This window comes from Passer domesticus, chromosome 6 (genome assembly GCF_036417665.1).
Source record: "Passer domesticus isolate bPasDom1 chromosome 6, bPasDom1.hap1, whole genome shotgun sequence".
Taxonomy (NCBI): Eukaryota; Metazoa; Chordata; class Aves; order Passeriformes; family Passeridae; genus Passer; species Passer domesticus.
Window position 1 is genome coordinate 42,504,199 of NC_087479.1, and position 12,595 is coordinate 42,516,793.

A 12,595-nucleotide genomic window follows, 5' to 3' on the forward strand; every position below is an offset into this window, starting at 1 on the left:
TTATTAACAGTAGATTTAAACATATGGATTAGCCAAGAATAGGGCCTGCATAGATTTTTTAAAATAAAATAAAAATGCTGAAATACCTAGTTAAAGTAAGTATTAAGATTTACCACCTAGAATTATGCTTCCATCTTGCTTCTAACTGCAGTAGCTTTGACTTGGCTAATTATCTTAGTTCTAAACTCATATGTAATCATTAGCAAGATCATGGAGCCAGGCAATTTCTGCATAAGTTCTTTAAGAAGGAAATTGTTAGTGATGGTTTCAACCTTTTTATAGCTGTTTGGCAGTTCAAGTGTGTGTGGGATGTAGGAGATTTTTAGGTTGTTTTCTTTCCTGCCCAGGAGAGTTGAACCTGCATCTCCTACCTCCCCTGAGAGGACCATTACAAACAACCTGTATGCAGCTCTCTTGTTGGAGTTGTTCACTTGCTAAAAAGGAAACCAAGATTAATTGGGCCCAGGGGAAGCACTAGACTGTAGCTTAGTTTTTCATGGAGAGCTATAAAACTTAACTGTAAAAATCTCATCTGATCACCTTAAATTCTAGAGTCTCAATTATGTGTTTGCATTAAACTGTTATTAGGTAAAACACATAAAACTGAGAAGAGGACAAGAGCTCTCCAAGGAGAATGTCAAACTGGCTATGAGCCTCAGCTCCATGAGCACACCCTAGGTCCCAGGAAACCCGTAATCCTGACTGCCCAGTAGCACAGGAGGGATGGAAAACAGCCTCATCTGACATCACTTAACTCTCTTTGATGAAGCCGGGCCTAAGACATCCCAGACAAAAAAAGAAAAAAGGAAGATAAACCCATATTTTATACTTTCTGGGCAATTCTTAGGACAATTTGCTTCAAAATCAAAAGATTAGTCATTTTCAACTGCTACTTTATCTTTTCTTTAAGTTCCTTTAGAATCTAATGGCTATACTCTGAATAACATGAAAACATAACTCATTTAAGAGGGTGTGACCAAACCTGCTTGGTGTTTTCTTGAAAGTCAAAAAAAAAAATCCCACTTTCCAGACTAAAGAGAAAAATTATCAACTTTCTTGTCATCAGTATTAAATAACACATATTTATTCTTCATCTCATATTCAGAAGACAGTTTTCTTAAGAAGCAATATCTATAAGAGGCGTTATGATACAAAATGGCTTCTTGAGGACACCAGATACAGAAGTCCCAATTCACAGAAATCTGTGCAAATGTTTCTGTGTCTTTAGATATATCTTTTTTTCATATGCGTATATTTTCAAAGTGTTTCATTCAAATTCAGAATTTCATCTTATGTTTTTACATTTAGGTAGGACATACCTCAATCTACTCTGTGATAATTAGATGAGAATATTTACTTACTTTGCAAAGCTCACATTTCAGATCTTTAAGTCTTTTATCAGTGGTTTACTGGGAGGCAAAGAAAAACATACACTTCAGTGTGTTCAAATTGTTATTTGTTTGCCATCATGTTCATAACAATGAAGTTTGCCTTCTACTTACAAATTTTCAAATAATCAGAAATAAAACTAAAATAATTCAAATAAGTCTGAGTGTCTTTTAAAAATGGAGATTCATCATCTGCCTCCCCTCCAGGTTCTAACTGTGCAACATGATACAATTTGGAAAGAAAGATCTGATCACTGATTCTTGGCTTCTGTTCTTGCTGTTGCTGGCTGCTGCAGAAAGGAGTATTTTCAGCAGACAAAAATTGACAGAAATACATAAGCTCTGTTGGCAAGCAAGTTCACACTTGGCCTTTACCAGTTGGTGCATCAAGCTGATAGCTGGCCAAAAATACATTACAACAAAATAAAAACCTACTGATCTTAAAAAGATTAAAAAAGTCCATCACACATGCCCCCCATAACAGACGTGTATATACAAAGAGAAAGAGGTGCAAACTCAGGATTGGAAGTCAGACAGAAGGGAATAAAAGCCGTATGAAAATATTCTTTCATCTTTGCACTCTCCATTGTTGCTTCTTGCACTCCAGTCAGAAACAGCTTTCTTCAGTTATTATCAAGCTTACTTGATCCCCTCAAAGGACCTTTTTTTCGACAGCACCTCAGGCATTAAGATTTTTTTTTCTTTTCCCTGGAATGTTATATGCAGCTACTGGGAGCTGCAGAAGATATATTAATCACAGCTGTTTCTTATAGCCTGTGGAATGAATAATTTTTTGTTTGTTTGTTTGAGACAAACCATTCATTCTGGAGTTTCAGGAAAAAGAAAGAAAGATTTGGCAGATCATGTTCAGCAGCAGCAATATTATGATACAATTATTTCAGAAGTACTTATTATTTCATTATGCAGGAAAATGGTTTCTTAACTTCTATTTTTAGCTCTCGTCAGAGATGCAAAAAGCCAAATTAATTTATCTTAATGGTATCTAAAACTTTATTAAAATAATTTTATATGCCTTTTTGGGCTATTATAAAATTAAAATAATTGATGACTTTTGTTGAAAAAGCATTGGAGGCACTTAGATATATTTTTTAAATCTTTAAAGACATCAGTTGATATTCAACAGGTGTGAAGACCAAACTTCCAAAATCATCCAAATGCTGATCTCGACCCATTCTAAATCTGATTCAACTTACCTATTTTATTATAAATTAGTATAATATAATGTATTATCTATTAATGCACTATTATATGGGTCTGTCAAGCAGTGCTAATGGACCCCAAAATCAATTAACAAGTAAAATAGGCAATAGAAAGTCCATAAAAAGTGCACTGGTTATTCAGCACTTGGGTTAACAGGAGGATGAATTTACATTTATTATCAAAACAGCACTCCCAAATGTTCTGAAATGTTCAAAGATCTCAAAGACTATGCTCAGGATTTGTCTAGAATAAAAGAATATTAAAGAACTGAAAAGGGTTCAAATCTAGTGAATCAGACTTTGTACAGATTAGACTGCAATTCTAGAAAAGGTGAAGAGAATTAATCTGACTTTAGAAGTCCATGTCTTGTCATATTCACTGCAAACATCTCACAGAAAAGGACAAAGTTATACAAATATGGACTTCAATTATTGAGAACTGATGTTAGGCATGTATAATAATTGAATTTATTGAGCTTCACACCTTAAAAAGACTGGGTTTAACACCAAGAAAAATAGTAAAATTGTGATAAGAGACACGTCTAAAACATTTTAAAGAAAGAGGAATTTTTCTTTTTTTCTCATCTCACATCATACGTTAACCAAGATTCAGTAAAGATGCTGAAATTCAGTGGTAAACAGCATCCAGCATGAAACAACATCCTGACTTTATCAGAAACAGCAAAACAAAAAGGTTTTGTTTTTGTGCTTGGAGAGAAAATAGTCCATACTGAAATTATGCCTTGAGACTTAATTGCTTTCATAATAATTATTAATCATTACCCTGAAAACACAGCAGGACTAGTCATGATAAACTAGTTCATTTGTATATGCGATGTCAAATATTTGGCTAAGTCAATTATTTGTTATCTCATAATATCTGAATGGTTTAAGAGGGAGTCACCAGCACTTTATTTTTGCACATTCTGCCTTTGGGAACTCAGCATTGCTAACAAGTTGTTGAACACACTATGACTATTGGAGATAGGCATGCTTAAATCACCACCCACACCAGAGAAGTATTAGGTGCCTTCTAGAGAGCCACCATAAAGATTTTGGTGTTTTCAAAACACTGTTTTCTTCAGGTGAAAAACAAAAAAATTATATTAGAACAATAATTAAGGAAATTAGAATCACTTATAAACTCAATAGGAAAATCAGCATCTCTAACACTGGCAAACCACAATCCTCTGACTTATCCACATGTACCTCCAAAACAGCTGATATAGGTCATGATAGATTAAGCTTTCCAGAAGAAAATAAAAAAAAGCCCAAACCTTTCACAGTAAAAAAGGATGTTAGCTAACTGAAGGTTAGTTGGATAAATGACAGCGGTTTTCTTCGGCTCCCTTTCTAATTGATGATGTGAAATGTGTGTGGTAGAGTATTTGAGGAATACTGAATATTCCAGCTCATTCCAAGTATTTAAGATCAGTAAAGGTCTCTCCACTGACCATGGAAGAGATATAAAAATTAGATTTTGAAAAATGCACTATTAAACCTGCAAATATTCAAGAGATGAATTATGCTCTGTAGCACACACAAAGAGGAAAGGTGAATTCTTATCCTGACATTTCAAAATTGGCTAGTACAATTTCTTTTACAGGATGTAACAAAATATAATCATATTATTGAATGTCATTAATTTGCCTCAAACCAATAATGGTTCAGTGGTATAATTAAAAATAGAAATTATGATCTGAGAAAGACAACTACCAAAAAAACACACAATAAAATGTTAATCCAATCTGTATAATTCAGTAAATAAGAACATTGTACTAGCAGGCTTTTTTGTCTTAGATTGGCACAATGTTGCCCTCTTCCTCTGTCCACCTACCCTGTTTCATGTTGTTGTTGACTTATGCCATTTACATCCCTTAAAGTGCAAGGAATAGAAGAAATGAGGCACAAGACCACATCTTCAAACACCAGAGCTGTAAGAAGGTGAAGTACTTTTGCCATATATGGATGCAGCTAGAGAAATGTTTTGGTTTAGGTAATCTAATTATTAGTGCATCCAAAGAAGAAATTACAAAGATAGGGTTAAGGGAAGAAATAGCCATATACCATAAAAGACTGTGGAAGAACACATGCAAGGGGATATAGGTGTTGCTTTAAATACTTGAAAGGTAAGATAAAAGCACCTTGGATCTCTTGGAAATTTTTCACCCTCAGAGAACATAAAAAAACCTACAAATGAAATGCTGCCTTGGGCACCATAATATCTAATTTTATGGGGAATTAATGTATTTCCACATTCTTATTTTTAAGACACACTGTGATTTCTTGGAATTTCTGGTATGTAGATGTTTGCAGAATTAGACTGAAAAACTGCTGTACATGCAAATACCGGTGTCTGTCAGATGCTTTCGTCGCATCCCCTCATAACAACAGCAGACCTCTGGTGAGACCCAAACTCTCCTGCTTCAGTGCTGAAAGACTTTTCCTAGCTCAAATACATGCTCAGGATGGAAAGAAGGTTACCCCAGGTGTAGCTCTGCTAGTCAGTAGGGAGGAGTGTGGGAGACCTAAACTTTGCCAGAGGGAGATGAATTTGGTGACACAGAGACTGATTGTAGCAATAACTCTATTGATCAACTCCAGTCCTGAAAACCTCTGAGTAGCTAGAGGAATATTAGTACTTAGGATTCAAGGAAAAATGAAAATAGTCAAAAGGTCACGTAGAAATGGAGATTGCCTGTCAGTCAGTAATTTCCAGCAGTATGAGATATGGGAAGGTGACATTAGGATGAGGAGACTCTAATGCTCAGAAGCTATCCAGCCATTAGCATCTTTCATTACAGAAACTGCAGACTTTTTTACCATTCCAGTTGTGTTAATGGAATAGACACCAGTGAAAATATTCACCTAGAAAATCAATTACTCAGTCCACAGCATATGAGAATCAAGCACATTAAATAAATAGCTCCAAGTATTCAGACAAAATGGTTAAACTTAATTTAATGTATGTTATGTAAGAAGCAGAAGAAAGAAATATGAGGAAAATTATGGTCCACTTATTCACTTAAAGATGATACAAAGATATCATTTGGATAGAATTTGGAACGTCTTATAAGAATACATTCTAGTCTATATTATCAATACCTCTTAGGAAGATTTGCATTGTTATAATGTTAGATATCTAAAAGTTATGATTATCCACAGGTTGTTGAAAAAGTAGGAAAATGTTGAACTTGTTTTCATTTTAAATAGCATGTCTTTATCCGAGTCACATGGTATCATCAAAACTGTCAGCTTCATTTACTTCTAATAATTAAAGCAAACCTGCAATAAATTGCACCCAAACACTTGCCTTGTGGATGCCAGGTCCTTATCACCACCCATTTTATTCTTACAAATCTATTCCTTATGGGCCATGCCACCTGCTGACTAGATTTTAAAATATATGGGGTGGGTTATTGCCAGAAATAGGTTAACAGATTCTCTGGCTTCTATCAATGTTGCACTGAAGCTCCAGGTATCAAATTTTGCTGAAGTCAAAAGAGGTTTCTGGGATGAAGGCAGAAATACAGGAGAAAACTTCTTGTTTGTTGAGAGTATTAGCATTAGTATTAGGACTAGTAAAAGTATAAGTATTAGATTAAAGGATGTTGGCTCTCAGGACCTTTCTTTAGATTCTCTTGGAAAGCTAAACATAGCAGACTGATAAATGGAAGTTATAACACATTCATATTTAAGGTCACATAACAGAAATCATTTTAAAAAAGGTTCACAATCACAAAACCTACCATAGTAAAATTTGCTATGAGAAACAATGATTCTGAAAAGGACTCACAGATAATGATAAATAAACTCTCAGTGATATGCTGTGCCAAAAATAAAAAATGGTATCCTTGAATAGGCAAAAAGGAAAACACTGAGTAAGATTAAGGGGAACATATAATCTTTCATTTGACATTTGTTGACTAGTGCTGCAACAATGTTGTTAATAAATCAGAGTGAATGTTGATAATGGGAAGAGAACCTTACAATAAAAGAAGCTCAAGGAGCTGCTGTAGCATCCTAAAAAGAACATAAATTTGGAAATGAAATGTAAGAGAGGGCTCCATGATATGGTAGCCATCAACCAGATTATCTTTGTTCTACAGAGGTTATCCCTTAGTGTAGATTGTTTAATACAGACTAGATCAAAAACCCCCTTGTTTAAAGTGCAAATTAGGTATTAGAAAAACTCACTGTTGTTATGGTGAATTTCTTGTAATTGTGTATTTTTATTTGTTATTGTTTTCAAAAGTAACTCCAGTCCAAACAGGAATCCATCCAGATTCATCAAAAGATTAATCAAAAGTAAACAAAAACATAAAGAGCATTAGCATGCATAGGGCACATTTCTATTGATTAAAGGACTTAAAAATAAAACAAGTTCTAAAGAAGTGCCTATCTTTATACATACCTGAGCAAAAGCTCTTTGAAATTGCCTGTTTTTTCTGAGATGCCCATATTCTCACTTACAGTAAACAATTGTATCACAAAGTGATAGAATATTCTGAGTGGGAAGGTATCCACAAGGATCATTGAAGTCTAACTGCTGGCTCTGCAGAAGACATCCCCAAGAATCACACTTTGTGTGATTGTGTGATGGATACACACCTCTGTATCCATCTCTACCACCAGCAGTAACGACTGAAAAGGAAACAAACCTGGACTATGCAAACAAAAGCAAGCTCTGCGCCTCAGTTCTGCACCTGGTACATCTATCTCACAAAGCACCTTCTGGTTTACAGATTTTTATGACGAAGAACTTGCCAAAAAGCATGTTAGATAAGGTAGAAAAAGATCTAATAGGAGAACCTTTCAATGAAAAGTTGCAAAGTCCACTAGCACAAATATAGTATGAACTAAGTGGCTTTCTTTCCTATTACCTTTTACAGTTCCTTTTTTGAAGGCAGAAAAAATTGCTCTCAGAAAACTAAACTTATTTTTATTCTTCTGTGCCTCCAGGCACTCTAGAACACATTCAGTTATCACAATTGTTCTCCAGCCTTGTATGCCTGTAGGATGGGCAGCCTCTATAGGATTGGTTTCTATAGAATTGGTGGCCTATTCAGAATGAGATCAGGTCCTATGAGCACTACAGATTTTCCCAGCAGACATGCCATCTTTAGAGTTACCCAAGCCCCACATATTTTCACCTTTCTGTTTATTTACAATATTGAAAAGGTTTTACTTACTTTTATTTACAATATTGACAAGGTTTTACTCCCTTAATAATGGATCCAGTATAGATCCTGACTGGAAGACTGTTGCAAGTTTAAGAGCTGGAGATCCACATAAAATCTAAGAAAACCCTGAGCAAGGGCAGGTCTGTGCTGGGCTGCACATGCAAGGTGGCTTTCAGGCCTGTGATGTGCTGCAAAAATAATTTGGCTGCAGAGTAACCTCAGTCAGCTCATTGTGAGAGAGGAACCAGCAGGCATCTCCCATCTGGTACCAGCCCTGGCCTCACCTTTATTTTAAAGGGCAACAAGAGGTTCTTATAAGAACATAATTTAGGAATAGATTTCTTGTAAGGTAATTGTATAACTCATAATAGTAACCACAAGGGACTGCTTTTCTCCATGGACAGCGTCTACTTTGTGCAGCACAGCATGGGAAAATCCATCCAGGATTTGCCTGATTCTGCACAAATGGAAGATGCTTTCGCTTTGAAGTAATGCAGCATTTGCTCACTATCTTTATTACTCTTCCAATTATTTTTTTATTAAAGGAGTCATTTTAGGAAAACGTTTGTTGCCAGGCCACTCTTATTGAAATCTGGAGACAAGCCAGATTTCAATATGTCTCACTTCTCCTCCCAGTGCCTCCCCTTCTCTGCTACAGTACAGAGACATCAGTGAAAGGGGAAATGTGGGTTATAGACGTCTCCTCCAAGTGAGAATTACCAAAAAGCAATCTAATAGGTGAAAGAAATGAATGAAAAGAACCTTCATGTTCCTTATTTATTTTTCATTTAAAGTTTTTGCTGTTGAAAAGGTACACAGTGCATATATCACAACTGATCCTGAGGTGGGTCAGGGAATTTTAATTTCACATTACTAAAATGTTCCATTATTATGTCCCGCTCCTTACCCCCCCAACCCCCCAAAAAAAAAAAATCTACAGGTAAGTTATTTTAAAAAATCCTCCCCCATAACAGAAAGGCTACAGGAGGAGGAACTACAGGAACATTAATGCTTTGAGGCACCTCTGAGACATGGATTACCTTCATGCTTCTTTCAGCAGCATAATAATGCCATAACAGAAAGAAATGTCAGTGTCTTCAGTGCCATCTCTGTCCAGTGTTGGGGGTTTGTGGGAGTCGTGTGAAGACATTATTCACCTAACACAGCAAGGATGCACCCAAGGACACTAATGAGCTCTGCAGTCTTTCACAAATTTGTTTTTCCTGAATAATTTAGGCTGCAGATTTAAAGCATCAGCCCCTAGCAGATGAAATCCTTAAAACTGCACATGTAAATATAAAATTCCTCCCACTGCAAAGCAATGTAATTGTTTAATGGAACACACATTATCTCTAACATGCTATTATTTTGTGCTTGAGTTAAAGCTGAAGAAAATAAGTAATACTTTTCATTAACGTTTCCCAAATACAGCATCCTGCATTAAGAAACAAATGAAAAAACAACCCTCCCTGCCCGTCAACTTTCACAGTTGTCTAGAGCACATTTCTTCTTATTTCTCTGCTGTATGGCACTGCTTCCTCACCTCCCAAACACGTTTTATAATAGAAATGGTAAACCAAAATATGTGTCATGTTCTTCCTGATGTCCAACACAAACAATTTCATTGTGATAATTAGAGTTCATCTACTTTGTAATCAGACATTTTTTAGCTTTTTTCCTGAATTATTCTTTTATTCATAAATAAGGTTTTCTTGTTTCTATGTCAAATTCTATAAGCCTTTTTTTTTTTCAAAAGAACAGAGAGAAAAATATTTTGTTCTTTGCATCTACTTATTTTAATAAAAATCATATCTCCTGGACTAATTTCTATAAGAAATATGTTAATGGTGCAAGTCCTTAATATTTGTATGATCTTCCAAAAAAGGAAAAAAGTCAGTTTTTTCTAGGCATTATTACAATTGAAAAATTACCCTACTTTTTATCTCCACCAACTGGAGCTTTTGAGAAATAATTAAAATTTTGACATCACATAAAATAGTACTTTAGGGTTTCAAACTTGTAGAGTTGCATGAATATCTAACTTTTTCTGTATCTAGTCATCCTATTGAGTGGGTTAGATAACTTCAAAGAGGTTAAGGTACCTTTTGAAGTCCAATGGTGAGCAATGGGAATAAAGGTGGCTAGCATATACCTTTTTTTTTTTTTCTTTTAATATATGACTCTTGAAAAAGACACCTTAAGCATGTAAGTTAAGCTCGTCGCTTTTGAGCAGTCAGGAATAAGAATATGTTGATACATAACACCACATGCTTACAAAACAAAGAAATAGAAACACATCTGGTATTCACTAAGCCTGTTGGCACATGCCAGTGAATTTGCAATCAGGCATGGAAACAACTAAACTCATGAAGCCTACATTTTTAGAACTATAGCAGTTGTCCTATAAATTATTCTGCATCTAGGTCTACATAAATAGCAAAGACAGATGCACAACGCTAGTGACAATTTTACAAAACATTATTCCAGGTTGCAAGATGCTGCAATAAATAGGTTAATCATTTTTAATGTCTTTGATATTCATCATAGCAACATTAATCAAGATGAATTAATTTGGAGTTAATGTGACTTCAGCATGAATTGCCAATGGTGTTTACTTGTAAATTCAGTTTTTCAGGACAGACACAATCTCTTTCACTCTCAAAACCAACTTTGTTTTCTACATTATTCCACATGAACTATGGACTTCCATGCTAGTGTTGATACTGCTGTATGGTGAGGTTTTCCCCCCTCATAAATTTTTATTTTTATTGATATCTGCCAAAGTAACGGTGCATCCAGTGCTTCTCCTTGGAGGATTTTTTCCCAACTAACAACTCAGATAACATTTTTTTGAGCCAATTGACTAGTCCACTGTTGAAAATTCACATGGCTAATGCTGCCTGGAAAAAAATATTACTTTTTATTTGATTGTCTCAGATACTATCAGATAAATTAACCTTCTCATACATAATTTGGAAGTATGTAGAAAAACTCTTTCATTTGTACTGATAGTTGTCTATAAATATGAAATACACATTCTTGAGTTTCATTAGTCATATTTGTAATGAAAGTAAATCATTAGAATATGGGAATTAGGCATATCAAAAATGTAAGTTCTTTCGGAGCTAGAATTGCTTCAGAGCTAGAATACAAAGTAGAAAATGGCTCAATGTTTTAAGTACTGTCTGTATTGACAAATGCAACTACTGGTTCTAGCACAGAAGAAATAACAAAAATTACATTAAGAAACCAAAAGTCAAAGCCTAAAACTCTTAAATTCCTGTTCAATATACCCCCATAAATTAAACAGTCTTTGTGGCTCTGGACCAATGTTCACTATATTTCCTTAACAAAATACTAGATTCAAAAGAAACTTCCAATATATTATTTTAAAAGTCATTTATAGTTAGAACATCCGGCCACAGTGAGTTTTTTACAGAGGTTTCCAAAGCAGCAGACATCAGATATTACTGTATACACACATATATTTATATGTGTGTGTATCTGTGTCCACGTTTTAAATTGTTTTCTTGGCACATTTACCAGTTCACGAGGAAGAGTTCTATCCCCTAATTACAGTATTGTAGCATATAGATTTACCTGAAAAGGAGGTCTTAGGTTTTGCCCCAGGTTTTGTAATTTGGTTCACTGAAGCCAAAAATTCCATTTCCAATTGCCCTTAAAGAAGAAAAATTAATTATAGCAAAATATAAAATACAGTTTATCTAATAGAAATCTTCAAAATGAAGCTAAAGGATTGTTCACAGACTGTGTATGCTGTATACATGTAAAACAAATATTGATTTCTAGTGTTCTCACTGCCTTCCTCTAAAGCCAGTTAAACATTAAGCAATTAAAATAAAAATTCATATTAAATTCTAAATGAACAAACATGGAATTAAAGAAAAAGTTGCTCTAATCAATCGTCTCTCTCAGAGTAATTAAAATTCTTTTGATTTATGTCAAGTTGTTGCCTAGAGGGAATATCAAACCTCATTAATGGTAGAATGGAAATAAAGAACAAAAAAGCTACAATAACACCTTGTAGAATTCACACTATTTTCTTGTCTCCTGAATATATTATTCACTTTTTAAATTTATTTTCATTAACTCACAAGTACCATAGAAGCAATAATTGAAATGGAAGCAGGGTAGAGACATCTTAGGAGGAACATCAAATCTGGAAATGCAAATATCATCACCTGTGGGCTGCAGCATTTTATTCAGTTCCACAATCACTGCTTTGCAGTTCTGACCAAAGACAGAGGCCAAGGGCTGCAGTCACGAGGAGGCAAGAATATATTGGAGAAGAACACAGGCCCAGTAAGATTAGAAGAGTGGGAAGCAAAAAAGCAGAGCAGAATGCATTTTCCAAGGATTATCTGCAATTGCATGCGGGAGATATCAATATGAATACTTTGTATGAACAAGTAAAAAGCATTCACTGAGTTCACAGGGATCTCTGTTCAGTGTTCAAGCATTTTCTAATTCATAGATGGGCATAACCAGAGATATCTCACTTGGCACAGCCCACTCAGGTAATCTGTGAAACAGCACACTCTAATCACCACGCCAAAGATCTGCATGTCTGTGAAGGTGCTGCTGAAAGCAGAATGATGTTAAATATCCCAAGGAATGCAGGCTGATGCTTTTCTAGGTATTGTAACGAGTCATAAAATGAATTCATAAGCCAAAGGGAACCCTGCTATCATATTTTTCAGGTTTTTTTAAGTCTAAAGAGAGAGGAAAAAATACAACCAAAAAAATCCCCAAACAACCACTGCCTTTCCAGTAATCCAACAGC

The 12,595-nt window shown here is 35.0% G+C and overlaps 1 long non-coding RNA gene across 2 annotated transcripts in view; it reads right to left on the reverse strand.

The window, feature by feature from the left end:
• Window positions 1-8,760: 8,760 nt before the first annotated feature.
• Window positions 8,761-12,595, reverse strand: part of LOC135303311 (uncharacterized) — a 29,715-nt gene continuing 25,880 nt past the window's right edge. The window contains exons 4-5 of one of the 2 annotated variants that reach the window (XR_010364770.1): window positions 11,392-11,469; window positions 8,761-8,948 (exon numbers count right to left, since the gene is read on the reverse strand). This is a non-coding gene — a long non-coding RNA (uncharacterized LOC135303311). Of the gene's footprint in view, window positions 8,949-9,266; window positions 11,470-12,595 lie in introns of those variants that run through there. The other variant, XR_010364769.1, reaches the window with a different exon arrangement.